Source organism: Pagrus pagrus (assembly GCF_965226575.1).
Source record: "Pagrus pagrus genome assembly, chromosome: 20".
NCBI classification, from domain to species: domain Eukaryota; kingdom Metazoa; phylum Chordata; class Actinopteri; order Spariformes; family Sparidae; genus Pagrus; species Pagrus pagrus.
Genome location: NC_140207.1, coordinates 19,440,371 through 19,455,868, shown reverse-complemented (window position 1 = coordinate 19,455,868; position 15,498 = coordinate 19,440,371).

The following is a 15,498-nucleotide window of genomic DNA, read 5'->3' as shown; positions in this document are numbered from 1 at the left end:
ATGATGACAGACAGTTTACATCTTACACTCACTGGGCTGTGTTTGAATATTAGGGCTTGATTAGAAACAATGCATCTGGAGACATAATTGTGTCTTATCATTAGGCTGATCTCTGACTAATTATAGCTCCTAATTAATGAGCTGTGATTATGAGACTAATTATGAATTCCAAGTTAAAGTTTGCGTGATGTTAAAACATTAAGGAAATAAATTAAAGAAGTTGACTTTGGTGACTTTTAAAGTAACGGAACGCATCTGTTTTCTGTCTGGTTGCTGATGGATTAAACACCGACATGACTCAAAGGAGGACGTTAAGGAGCTGATGAAACTTGGTTGCTTTACATGAGATGTGCTTTTCAATCCCTACTAGTTGTTACCATGGCACCAAAAATTATTTATGGATCAATATATTTTTCTAAAAATATTATTATACAGAGAATTATCGCCCAACTCTGCAGTTTCTCCCAGCTCTACGGACTTTTTAGCGTCTTTCAGCTCACTGTTTTCTTTTTTTTGGGCCAACAACTTAGCTGCTTTGTTTCACTCTCATCATTCTCATCAAGCTTGTTTTCAGCAGGAGCAAGACAGACAATGTTTGTGACAAGCTAGTGAACATAATGGAGTGTTTAGCAGCCAAAGAGCTAGATATAGCTGGTGGAGACCAAAACAGAGCTAAAAGGAGTGTCAATCTTGGACTTCCATTTGTCAAGACACTGCAGATTTCAGTCAAAATTCAGTGCAGGTTTGTCATTACGATCGACCCCTTTTACATTACACATTAGTCATCTGATCCATAGGTAAAGGAACAGTTCAACCCGAAATCAAAGCATGGGATGTGAACGTTAACAGCGTCCTCCTTGACTGAGGTTCAGTGATCAAAGTGGGCCAGTAGCTTAGTTAGCTAGCCCGTCTAACTGGAACATTTTTGCTCTGCTCTTTTCATTTTCTAGGACCACACTGACATCAGTAAAAATATATAATACCGTCCCTTCAAATTTTTAAAGGGACGGTTCAATACTAAATCAAAAATACATACTTTCCCTCTTACCTGTACTGGTATTTAACAAGGTAGATTGTTCAGGTAGGAACTATTTTCTTTCCACCGAACCAGCCAACCAACAACGCAGAAGGAAGTTACAGCACAGTATGTAAACATTAATGTTGTCCTCCTCAGCTGAGCTATAACGTTAGCTAGCTTAGTTTGCTTAGTTAACTAGCCTCTCATCCATGAGTCGATGCATGCCACCTGTTGCGGTGATAAGGTTGGCTGGTGTAGTTCGGTAGAAATAAAATAGTTCCTACATGAAACTGCTCACAACCGAGTGCCATCCAGTTCCATTGTATTGGAGAGAAGGCAGATATCTCCAAAATTCAGTAACTCGCACCAAAACAATCTAGATGGATAAATAGCACGACAGTGAAGAGGAAAAATATGTATTTTTGATTTTGGGTGAACTATCCCTTTAATATACTGTAAAATACTGATTGGGTCTGCTTTTATTACATGACTTAACTAAATGTATAGTTACATTCTGGTCTTCAGTGCAGTCTATAAAGTGAACAAATGCTATGAAATACCTGACAGAGACACTTTAATGCCAGGTGATATGACTGTAGGTGCTGCAGCTTTAAAGCATTGGACATCAGTGTGTTTTACTCGAGCTCATCTTGGCCTGTTCTCCTAAGAATCATCAACTCTCGATTAGGCTCCTGACCGGTGTGATGAGGAAGTCTTTCATTCAAGGGCGTTTTGGTCACGCAGAGATCCGTGCCGCATCCCGAGCGGCCGATTGCCTCCAAAGTTATCCAAAATGTCCGGCTCTGTGTAATGATTTTTCCAGACAGCTGACTGGCCCTGTTCGCTCACGTCACTCCACAGATTTCACCTGATAATACGCTTAGACACAGTGGCTGATCACATTCACCTGACCTTGCTGCACCAGCTAACTCGGGAGAAGAGAGGAAGCAAACGTTTCTGCTTATCTGTTCCATTTGCTGAAAGAGGAGCGATTCTCCAACACTCGCTCCCAGCGTGGCTCCCATTGACTTTGAACCTTTTGTTTTACTCGGGCCATGGATAGCATCTCCGGAAACTGCTGGAATCGTGCACACAGACTCTCCAAATACAATTAGCTATTATGAAGCGAAGAAACATGTGAAATCTCCGAAGGATGTGACAGATTCATCTGCCTTATTTGGCACAATGTTGTCACATTTGTGTTGTTTTGTAGCACTAATTGCATTTGTCATTGAAGGCTGACTAAATCAGGCAGTTGCACCACCTAATGAGATGCTGATTAGAGATTCTGAAACTCACTCACCACTGATTTGGTGTTATTTTAGCAGAAAAATGAGGATAATTTTCGCTAATGCCACTTGTTAAGGTAATTACTCCATAATTGCCTTATCAAGGTGTCATAGAAGAGTCAAGGCAAAAAATATCCCTACCCCTCAGGGGCATTTTGTCACTCTGCATTTATCTTTTATTCCGTTAAATGCATACTGGCACTACTTTTTTTACAGATTGAATGAGTAAAAGAGTTTGTGTGGCATGTGTGAATATTACTTTGCCCATATCCATGGGCGACACACATGGTGGCACAAAAACAAGACCTTGCTGCATATAAATAAAGTGACAACAGAACAAAAGAGGGCGACGTTTAGAGAGGATCACTTTAAAACCAAATCCATGGGACACGTTTTCAATTGAAACCCTGCATGATTTAATTAATCTCATTTAATTAAAAAAGGTTGCAAGCATTCAAAAAGTCAAGATATAAAAAAGTAGAGATACACAAAATCATGTGGTAGTGTGTCTCCTGAGGATATGATATTGAAGCACCGGGCTTCCCGTGGAGCTCGCTATTGGTTTATCTTGTACCATGTAATCTTTCTGTGATTGAAAACAAACAGCAGAGATGAACAAACAGTGATGTCTATAGGAATCCACCCCTGGCATCTTTAAGACTAGCAGATTTTGACACCAGTGCAGCAAACTACTTTGAATCAAGTTGAATGCGGCCTCATCAGCAATCACTTCAGAGCATTTTATCTGCCAGAAATGTACTTTGAAGGCAGCCATGGTGCTGAAACATTTCTCCAGATGCAGAAGAGAACCTATGAACTACAATGCTGTGATTAGAGTGGAAAGCTCAGACAATAACCTGCTGATTGTGACCGAAGCTGCTCGCTCAATAGGATATGAACATGACTTACTAGGGAGAGACTTTTTTTTTTTTTTGCTGTAATGCTGTAGTATGTTATGGAGCATTATTTCCATGCACAGATACAGGATTTTTGAATTGTTATGATTGATAATAGAAACAGAGGACAGTGATTTATTTCAATTGGGGAATTCTGGTATTTTTAAACCTGGGCCCTACGTTGAGATGGCAGCCGCAACGTGGTCTGCAAAGGCTGCGACGTAATCCTCTGGGGTCACCAGATACACCTGTCTCACTCAAGGAGGAGTTTAGAGTTTACCTAGAGGAACTGCTAGCAAGAATTAACTATTAAACTGATTTTGACGATCCAGATAAGGAAACCACTGTTACAACTCACCTTGCGAGATTTTCAATAATGTTGTCGGACACTCGCAATAACAACCTCAGCCCGTCAGAGGCAAAAACAAGCACACTTACCGGACGTACCTTTGACGGTCGCAGTCGCCCGAAGGATTACTTTTGCAACCGTGTCCCTGCTGCCAGCTGAGGCCATCCACTGGGCCTATGCTATTAGGATGGCGTTAAAGATGTTGTACACATACATACGATTTAAGTAGGGTCTTTGATTTAATACAGTAAATGTACTGTTCCTGAAAAGCTAAATAATCTGTTCCTAGATTATCTTCCATGAGCTGATTCACTAAATGATCACCGCTGGATGAACTCAGTATTGAAGCTTTAATTGCGGAGAGCTATGACCCGTGTCCGTCCGGCTCTGCTGTTACTGAACTCCCTTTTTTCGTGCTTGTGTTCGAGCAAAGACAGCATCTCTTCCGATAAGATGCAGTGTCACAGGATTGTTTTGACTGACCCGTCCAACTGGTGTGGATGCTAACAATAACTACAACAGAACCGCTTGTCACTGTTTCCGCCAGGGCTGGATTTTGCCCTCGGACCTGTCTAGCCTACTTTCACAAGAGCAAAGCCCTTCTGTCATAATGTGTTACAGTGAATGATGGCTTTTCTGCTTTTATGCTGCAATATTGGAGAAGCTTTTTTTCTCCAACTAAAAGGAACTCTTCATGTGACAGGACCAAACAAGGGGTTTATTCGACTCGTAGCGCCCAATCCATGCTCATTTATGCAGCCTAACCTCTATTTCTCTCGACTATAAATAACCCAAAACTCCCTCTAATGGAGTAATTTACACACACCCTGCCAAAAGCCATTGACAGGACTCTCTCCTATGGCAAATGTCTGGCATTTAGCAAATCAATGACATGAGTTATGAGGAGGAGCCGGGGCCTTCGCTGCCTCTCCATTCTTCTCAATAACAAAAGAGGAAGTGCATTAAAAACTAGCATTGATGGGTTGTTGGGAGTTGCAGTCAATGAGCTCTCAGAGTTTAAAATTAAAAGGCTCTTAGGGTGAAAATTGTTTTCTCTGGTCATCCGTCATGTGGTGAAGGGTCTTTTTCATGGTGATTAATTAGAAACTAAAAGGGTAGAGGGAGGAGGGGGGGTGGTGGTGGTTAGAAATCCAGTTGTTATAAAATCCTGGTGTACTTATCCTGCCCAGCTGTGAGTTAATGACACCAGCTTTTCGCCTTGACTAAGTGTTATTGCTGCAGTCCATAATTTCATCTCGAAAATGGGCAAGGGAGTGGATCTTCCTTATAGTAATTGAGTATTGATTTGAAAATAAACAGCAGCGAGACTCCCACCCAACTGACAGACCCATCTTTCGGATGGAATCGACAATAAATGGGCCCCTGGTTGGAGGGAAAGTTATGGATCAGGATGATACAGTCAAGCGCGCCTTTTCCCCCTGCGATCTCTCTTCCAATATATATTGGATTTTAGATAACCCATTTACGAGCCCTGTCATCTAAAACCTATAGTTTTGAGCAGGCAGATGATGAGTTAAGGCTGGGGACTTTTTGCACCGATCTCTGCTGCACACACTTCTTCAGATTTTTTAATGTATGCATCGTACAGGAAATAGTATCTGCTAGCAAACTGTGATGAAACTGCAGCCTGACTAAAAATGAAATGAGATTCCGAGGCAGTGTTAAGCAAATGTTTGATGTCAAACATAATGTATGCTCTCATAAATGCAAAGTACATCTGTCTAGCCGTGGGCAAATACCTTTATCTGACTGTGAGGGGGAGAGAGTGGTAATGGTTCAACAGCTCAGTGAATCGACATAATACGAGGAGTCTAACACTTATGTCAGGGCGGCCGTTAACCTCTGCGTAATCACTGTTGAACTATGTTCTCACGCCCAGCACTTCCCCGCGGAGCCCCCCGCTCTGTGCTAACGACATACAAATGTGCTATTCGTTTTCATTAGCCGCCACTTCACTTTTGATTCAAGGGAAGTGGTGGTGGTAGTGGAGGGGGGGGTCAACGTGGAGGAGTAACACGGTGCTCTGCCAAATGACCTCTAGGTTCCTATCAGGCTGCAGAGCAGATTAACAGAGAGATACGGGGCTCAGTTAATTTCACCAGCTGCCCTCGGAGCGCTGGAGGTGATGTCAAAACGTGGTCGTCGCCGCGCTATTGTGTTGTCATTCACACCTGCCTAATGACTCCTGATTATCATTCACATGCTAATGCTTCATTTGTTACCGGTGTGACCCGCGTCGGGAGCATTACGAAGCGTTATCTATATTTATCTTGTCAATTATTGATTGCCTTTTCCCGCTGCACGTCATTATTAATTTGACGTGCTGTGTCAGACTCACTGTTAATCATATTTAAACAGATATGGGGAGATAAAAATCAATTTTCCATTATCCTTGAGGGTTTTTCTTTTTTTTTTTTCTTCATATCCATCCGGCACGGCGGAGGGGACTTGAGAGATCGGCTATGCATGACTGAGCAGATCCAGAGTAAATAATCATCTAATTTGAGTTTAATGGGAAAGCAGTAAAAAGATGGAAGTGGTGTCTTGAGTTTTTCTCAGGGTGAGATTATACAATATAATGTTCTTTTCAGATGTTTCACTGAGCTGCTGTTATGTCATTTACCCAGCTCCTATCACATCATGAATACTGCTTGTGTGTCCACATCACATACTGTACAATAATGACAGAGGTGTACCTGGTATCTCCAGCATCAACACCTATTCCAACAGGCTTTAATATGTAGCAATTATACCTAAGATTGATGCAGTATTACACCACATAAAGGTGTTGAGGGAGTTCAGAAAAAGAAACAAAACAAGTTTGGTTTAGCTTTTTTTTTCTGGGAACAGAGGCAGGACAGAAAGACAAGAATCCTAAAGAGCTATTACCCAGTGGAAGGTAATGGCGCGAGGCACGGGAGGATACAAATAGCTGAGGAAGGGCACTTCACCCAGATAATGGGGTTGAAGGATTCTGGCATGGCGAGATTCATGTACAGACAAGGCTCCTTTGATGCAGTGACATTGGAGAGCCCATAAAAGCCTTAGTATAAAATACAGAGGCGTTACCCAGAGCTAATAGGATCCCCTGCTTTTTTGGAGGCAGATTTAGCATAGCCTGACATGGGAGACACAGAAACGCTAATTGGATACACCTACCTGCGTTCAATAAATGAACACAAGAGGATCCATCAGAGGGGATAAGAGTTCAGACGGGGGCTGGTTTAGCAACTGTGGAGAAATGGTGGGTGTAGCGCTGAGCGTGCTGCACACATCAGCAACAAAAGATTTCAACTTAAAAAACAGCTTACCGGCACCGAAATAATATTGATGCGAGGTTTAAAAAATGGACACCCATAAATCTTTCCTCACACTTTTAAGTTTTTTGTATTTATCGCACTGCATTTGTCTAAACATTGTACGGTGTAGAGTTGTAGTATGATGTACAAGTTCAGCAGAAATCTAGCCGAAATAAGTGTTCAGTATTTGGGCAGGGGGAGGAGTCAATGAGGTTAATTCTCTCAGGACTGTGAATATATGTGGCAGAAATTTGGGGCAATCCATTTTGTGGATTGCAGAGATATTTTACTGAATATGTGAAACTATGATTCACCACTGTAATAACAATTTATTCTCTAGGGATCTTGAATGTGTGTGACAAATTTTATGGAAATCCGTCCAATCGCCATCAGAACATTTCACAAGAAACCAGAAATGTCAACGTCACGTTGGCACAAGTGACTACTTTTATATTACACATTTGATCATTTTTTTTGATTAAAATATTGATTTAGTGCAGCGGTAAGGAGTCAAGTCTCAAGTAAGATAAGTCTCACCTCAATCAGGGTAAAGCCAAATATCAAGACCTAATTTTGTGTCCACCTCCAGTCCAGGTCTCATGTTTAGGTTGTATCATCTGAAGCATCTCAATGAACCATGTCCATTGACCACATACCTCAAATTAAACATGTATTTTTAAGGTGATGTGTAATATACAATGAGCATGATCGATCGAAACAGTGTGTATAAATCAGACCAGTTGTTGACGAGGCTTCCCTCACACTAATGAGGGGACTGCTGAGCCCAACATGTGTAGAGCAGGTGAAGCCTGATCCCAAACCTCTGTGCTCTTGGACAAACGTTACATACATGATTTATTTCACACACAGGAAACTGAGGTTTGATTCTCCCTGTCTGCATCCAGCCAGACACCATTTAGCGATGCTGTCAGAAAAGCTCTTTAGACGGACTAATCTTTGGCCCGCTGACAGCTGTGTCCTCTTCCAAAATGAACACAAATTCCCTCAGACCAGCTTCTCCTCCGGCTCAGATCAATATGGCTTTGATAAGCCAGGACACCTTCCAGGAGCTGCAGGGCATGAGGAAGGGCTCTGACATATCATGATTTGGGCTTTAATTACTTGGCAAATGCAGCTGACTCCAATGCATGTATAAATGTGTGTGTGTGTGTGTGTGTGTGTGTGTGTGTGTGTGTGTGTGTGTGTGTGTGTGTGCGTGTGTGTGTGTGTGTGTGTGTGTGTGTGTGTGTGTGTGTGTGTACATTCAAGGATGTGTGTGCCTGCAAGGTAATTATGAATGTAACTGATTACAGTACACATACACTTAGTGTCAGAGGCTAGGACTTACTGTACGTACAGAAGTCATGTGTACCCAGGAAGTTGAACCGGAAGTGTACAAGCAGCCACGCAGCCGTTCGACAATGAAAACTCCCTATACTGCTCCTATACTGTATATATACCATATTTAATTGTTTGGCTTCTTTGTTTGAAGAAACAGTAGAATGGTCCACGTTGCCTGCATGAGGGCTGCGCTGCCGAAACGCTGCAGCTCACACACGTGTGTTTGTCCACATATAACAATAATGAACAATAACGAATACGATGTGATTGTCCCTTACCCTTGTACACATGGAAAAAAGTAGTCAAAAGTCTGAATCTCTGGGTGAAGCACCGCTGCAGCTGCTCATGTGGGCTGTATTCTCGGTCCGAACTGTTTACATGGGTGTTGAAGTGAAAAGCAAGACGTCCTGCCATGTGCAGGAGCTGCTCATGCAGGCAATGTGGACTCGACGTAAGGTGTTGATCCAAGAACCTGGAAGCCATCTGGGATACTTCCAAAGTTGTGTACATGGATTAGCAGGATTCTGACTGCTTACACCAATAAGATCTGAGCAGCTGGCAGGATTTGTGTTGAAACAAAAAGGGGGCTTCCATAATAAGCTGATTCAAAGTCCAATCTAAAACAACACAAAATCAAACATGCAAGTCACAGAAGAAATCAAAAGAAACAGAGGAAGCAGGCAGGGCAGAGCCAGAACTAAAAAAAGTTTTTAAAAAAAATGAAGAGGACTGACGCAGGAGCAGGAGAATCATGACACAGAACAGACAAAGAGAGAAGCTAGGACAATGATTTACACACAGTTGAGGAGAAAAAAGGGCGGTAAAACAGACAAAGGGAGGTAATGAGAGGCAAAACATGACACATGAGGACAGAACTTCAAAATAAAACAGGAAATAACAAAACCAGAAACTGTTATTTTTAATTTAGGATTTACTTAATTCTGCTGGGTTGTGTTTGTTTGTTTATTGTGGAAACAAGTCAGCTCTGTGTATATAAGGCAGCAGTAAAAGTACTGGCCTCTGCAGTAGCAATGTTGCGATCACAACAATTAACACAATAAAAGAAGGAAAACAATATTTAAAGGAGAAATATTGGTTGATTCTGCAATAATTATAATTATCATGTTCTGTCTTTTGCTTTTTACACATACATCAGTGGGGTGTGTGGGGCCCAAAGGAATGTCAACATGAAGCCAAAGTCAGGAAAACACCAGGGATAACATAGCTAAAGATCAAGTAGCAACAACACAAGTGTAAGTGGAAATTCTAAGTTGGATCAATTTCAAAATAATGTATTTCATTTAATTTAGCTACCTAACTTGAGTATTATTTAAGTTTTTATCCCGAGTGTAAAATTAGACAGTGAAATGCATTTAGATTGAAAGACTGAAAAAAAAAAAATCTAGCGAACATAATTTGTCTTTGAAGTAACTGAGCTAGGTGTTCATATAGCTCAAAGCTAAGATAATATAAATATCATACCATATCTCATATGTCAACATGCTGACAAATGCTTTGATTTACTAATCCACATCCATCCATTATCTAAAACCAGTTAATCCTTTGCAGGGTGGGTACTAATCTATAAACTGTATTTTAGATCAAGACTTGAGGGCATATTTAATTTCAACATTCCCTCAAGTACATGCAAAAACATATTATGACGTTGAAACAGTTCATAATAAATACCGTACTGTATGTTTTTCTAATGGTCTGAGTGAGGACCTTGCCCGTCCTCCTGAGCCCCGGCATGTATGATCCCTCTCAGCAGACACATATTTAATTTGTTATCTCCCCAGCACGCTGCAGGCCTCTGGCTAGCACGGCAGAATGGGAAACAAATGACACAGAGGGGAGTGAGCCCGTCACTCTGCCGGCCCACAGGCCTTCACATAAATAGCTTTTAACATGGGGATCAATAATGTTAAGTTGTGATTAAATAGATTATTACGTTCAAAGCCACCCCAGGGCCTAACATGTGTTCATGGAATAACCAAAGGAAAGCTGTGACACTTTCTCGGTGTTTAAGGGGAGCTTGGAGACTGTTTTTTGTAGTTGGAATATGCCAGTTGTTTGTTTCAGATGTCATTGGTGAATATTATGCAATTTAGTGTAGAGGAGGACATGGAGATCCGGTGATTCAATGTATGCACAGAGAAAAATGCACTTTGAATTTCTACCTCAAACCCGTTAAATGGAGCATATCACACAAAAGAAGCAGTAGGTAGTTCTTGTTAGCTTATTCTCTTTAATCACCTTGGCAGGTGGGTCGGCCTTAACCTGTTTAAGTCTTGATAATCAAACTTTTTCTTTTGTTCTAGCTAATGCTTGTTCCTTAATGGAGTATGGTGTCCCTCAAGGGTCAGTTTTAGGGCCATTACTCTTCCCTGATCATTCACTCCCCATGGACTACTTCCTCAAACAAACTATAAGGAACTTTTAACTGGTTTTAACACGGTCGACTGAACACTGATCCCTCTATATGACCTACATAAGCCATGAAAACCATCAGTGAGAAGACCGGCTATTTCTACGGAATTATTATACTTAATGTCTGTCACCGCTTTGGATTCTGACTTATTCGGATTGGATGAGTCATGAAATGAAAACATTTTTTTTTTATGATGGATGAATCGAGGAGTCTCACAGCCCTCAGGAAAATAAGCTGCATCATCTTTTTTTTTTGTCCAGAGCCCACCAGAATTTACAATAAACTACATTTCCTTCATAGTTTTAAGCAATATGGCAAAACATTGCAGCAAAGTAAACAGAGATTGTAATACTTCATCTAAATCTAAGTCAGGACCCCCGAGGCTTTGCAGTAGCTTTTTAGAAAGATTTCAGTTGAGTTAGCGTTGTATCTACCTTTATATGTTTTGAAAAATGCTTTTGTTGCTAGGCCGCATAAATTAGGCTTTGATTTATCGTGTTATTTAGTAGTTAAGCTCGAAAAGTGACTTCAAATTTTGGCATTGAAAACAAAACCTGAACTGAAAAAGGCAGCATTAGCATTAAATAAATCGTATTGGAGAAAGTTGTTTTGACACTGAAACAAGTGTTGGCTGTATTGATAATAGAGAGAACTGATGAATTCAGGCTTACATTAAATCATATTGTGAACATTACTGTCTGTGCAGGCAGTTATTTGTCTCAGTTTTTCAGTTCAGGTTTTGTTCTCAATGCCAAATTTCTGATTGCAAAATTTGACATTACTCAAAAGCTCCATAACTTTCGGGCCTGCTTTATGTTTTGTTAAGTTGTGATATCATTGATGCTTTTACATGTTATTAACAGGTGGAAATACTTTCCACATCACACAGGTCTTTTTCGTTGAAGCTCTCAGTGCTTTGTTTTGCTGATAGATCCCCAGTAGAACATGGCTCCATTCTTTCAAAACTGAAACCAAATTTGTCTTACAAGGCTAATCCATTTCTGACGGCTCTGCTTATTCTTCCAGCATAATAGGACCCCGAGTCCCTTTCTTCTTTATGTGTGTGTGTGAGAGAGAGATTCTCCCCCACAGCCTTTTGCCAAAATCCATTTGACTTCACACTGAAGTTCATTTATTAAATCTTTAATAGGCCCTTTTATTATGTATGCTCATAAAGATCCTAATAGAGATGTAAGGTAATGAAATTCTGCTTTCTTAAAAAGCTCATGAATCTCCATAACTTTGCTGTTTCAAAGAAAAACCTGTTCCAATTGAGTCTGCTGTTTTATTTACAGGAAAATGTCCATTGAGTTTAATTAACTAAATATGATTTATCTCACTTCCCCCATCTTCCAACATACTCATTATGAAGATACAGTATTGTTAAGCAGCAGAGCTATTGATGAAAGCAATTAAAGGAATGCTGGAGTTGTGATTTCTAAAAACTTTCACAGGCCAAAAAAAGCATGATACACTGACTTACTGCAGGTGATAGTTTCCTAACTGATCAAACTTCCTCTCAGAAGGCCTCAAATGGACCAAAAATAGCTCCAATATCATGTGGAGGAGCCAGGAAGTGGTGTGACATAATGGGAAGTTTTCATAGAGGAGAGTTGGTGTGCTGATAAGTGGCAGATAGAGGTTTTACACTTGGCCGGAGCATATCGGTAATAGCTCCAGGAGCAGCAGTGTATTGACTCCAGTGGAGGAGATGGAAGAGGAAAAGAGGGAAACATTTCTGTCTGCGGTTTGAAGAGGGTGACGCCCAGCTCTGGAAGAGTGCAGGTCTACCGGGAGGTGTATCTGCCATGGAACAGATGTCCCGGTCACACAGGCTGAGGGTGCAATCGCACCTCCCATTTCTCTTTGGTTTTTCCGTGCAGGTGGAGGATGTTGGTGGAGACAGTACTTTGGTTTTATTTATTCAAGTTTACTTGAACTTGTAAAACTTGTAGAACAACAACATGGCATGAATTGCACAGAGCGCAGTTAGTGACAGTGACAGAATGTATCTATTAGTGTAATAAGCTGGAGGACAAAATGATTCAGAATAGATGCTTATTAGACTCATTTTATTCTCACAGCTAGCAAGTTGATTGAAAGCCTGATAATGTCTAGATAATAGAGATGATGACAGAGCCTTATGTTGGCTTTAGGTTAAAGGAGTTTTACACTGATTTAGCATTTGATAAAAAGCATCAAAACTGATGCAGCTGACCAGAGATACCGTCTTTTATATGCCACCCATTCTTTATCAAACCTGGCACCTACGCCAACCACAGTTCAACTTGGCCAGCGGCAGTTCTTTCTTAGAGTCAGTCGCGGCTCGTGTGGCCTCGAGCTGCTGGCCTGCAAAAACAAGTCGTCTCAAGTCTTTATGGTTAGAGGAAACACGTATCAGCGGGGGAACAGACTTTTAAACAACACCAGCACCACCACCATCAAGTGAATGCCTGTTTGTTCACTATCTCTGTTCTTATCCCTCACCCTCCTCACTGTCTTTGGTCCCTCCATCAGTTGTTTTCTTTTTCATTTGCAGTGCAGAGTTACCGCAGTTATTTCAGTTGTTCCACAGTGACCCGGGGACAGCAACCTGGAAAAACACGCCTCTTCCTGTTTTGGTCGCATAATGGCTGACACACTGTTGTTATAATCAATGCTTTCAGTTAGTCTCAATCAGTGTTGTACAGTAGGTACTACAGGTAAGACACCTGTGGGGACAGAGCTCGTTCTCGGTGCTGGGTGCCTTACATTTGTGTTTCAGACATACAGCCCAAAGTTTTAATCATAGCATGTGTGTGCCTCGAGTCATAACTGTTCATTGTAGAGTGGGTCGTCCTGTTTTTTGTCCATTTTCTTTGACCACGGAGGCTTTTTTTCTAGAACATCTCAACATGCTGCTGATTTCCTTCCTGTGTTTTGCTGTGGACTGGTTGTTGCCTTTAGCCTCCTGTTTTGCGTCACTCTGTTTCTGTGTCCCTTCTTTTGCCTTCTGTTATTTGGTTCTTCAAGTAAAGTTCTTTAGTTTAGCATTTTTTTCTGCTGATATGAACCAACAGGTCTTTCAAGTCATTGCTCCATCCAAAACAGTGTCATCAATCTGCGTACAAATCACGTGACTTTGCACTTTGAAATTGTGTCCGGTCCGTACGGCAAAGTCCAATTGTACATGCAGGTGATCTGCCACGAATTCTTCCCATATACTTGTGTGGAGAGCAGGTCCATAGTCAGGTAAACTTAGTCGTCATTGTCACAAAAATGAACATGTAACGTCACAGTTTGGTTAGGTGAAGCCATGTCACCTCATTTAACCCTCAGCAAGAGAGTGAATAGTCATATTTCCAAATATGTCTAACTAGCCCTGAGTTCCAATACCTATTCTACCTCACTATTTAGTATGCCAGAAAAAGATTGAGTATGTCCTACGAAGCATGTGAAATGCAGGATGTCCTACTACAGCCGGTTGCATTCTGCAGTATGCAGGCCGGCGTGCTTTTCTAGCTATTCTGACCCACAATCCTCTGCATTGCAGAAGATACGCCACATACGTCATGATGTGTCACGATAATACAAACAAAGCTGAGAGAGCACAAATATTTGTCAGCTCACTGACAGATGACAGCTCATTTGACAGAATGATGGACACCACAATGACACATGAAAGCACATTTAAGTCTAAGTACTACGTTGTTTGTGCTCTAAGATTTTGTGCTGAGGCTACGACGGATACAGGCGAAAGAGGGTCAAAGTTCAAGCCGCACTGTCATGATGAAGTAGTAGGTATGTCCCATTTATACGCTTACTGCATACAAGAGTATGTACTTTGTAAGGGCAGCTGCAAGTAAAGAAAGTAAAAAGAAAAAGTGTGCGATTCACCCGACATTGAAATAAACCTGATAGGGATCCCTCTCTCCCCTTACGTTTGGATTATTATGTAATGAAAACAATCAATGTCAATCAAACAAAGTTGGATTTTGGCGTTGATCCAGTTCCAGGTTGTGGCCAACAAAGGGTCGTTTTCTCTCTCTTGTCTACAAACTGGATCACTTTAGCGTCGCACACTCAAAGGTTAAGGAAGATTCCAGTAATCCCTCTTCAAGTTTTTTAGAGGTTTGAAAGGCATAAATTAGTTCATTAAACTTTTTTTCCCCCACAAAACTGCAAACATTACAGTCAGCACTTCATCTCAGGGCCTTAAGCACACCGTCCAGAAGTGCAGCCATTTGCACTTTTTATAAGCTTTATCCCCACCTAGTTATTCTAAGATCTGCTGCTAAATTTGTCCCTCATTCCCTCTCCCTAAGCTTAAGCCGTCAGCCCAGTAATGCAGCTTCAAGAGCACGTCTCCTGCTAACTTATTTATTTATATATGTGTCTGCCTTTGGTTAAGGCCGCCATATTGCCAGGGTGCAGCTCGGTGTGAGACATGAAGGCAGGAATTTTTGTGTTACTTCACACGGCTTAAGTCCCTCTGGTTTATCTTATCTGCAAAGCGTCCTGTTTGACGTCAGGTGAGGTCATTTTGATAAATAATAAAAGCAACCACTCTAGAGGTCAATGCATTTAGATAGTGCTAATTATTTTTGACAACAGAAGATGAACTTAAATCTTCGTTATGTCAGTAAATGAAGTATACAAAAGCATATAAAACAATTAGAAACATAAAGTTATTTGCTATTAATGCATTTCCTGTCTCTCAGTGTACATCGAATATTTTCCTTTCTGATACTCTTGAATCTCACACAGCTCTGCTGGAGTTCCACTTTTTGTGATATTCCACTTTTTCTTGGAGAAAAAAAAAAAAAAAAACATTTTCAATAGTTCACCTGGAGTTGAATTGTTGAAATGCTCCTT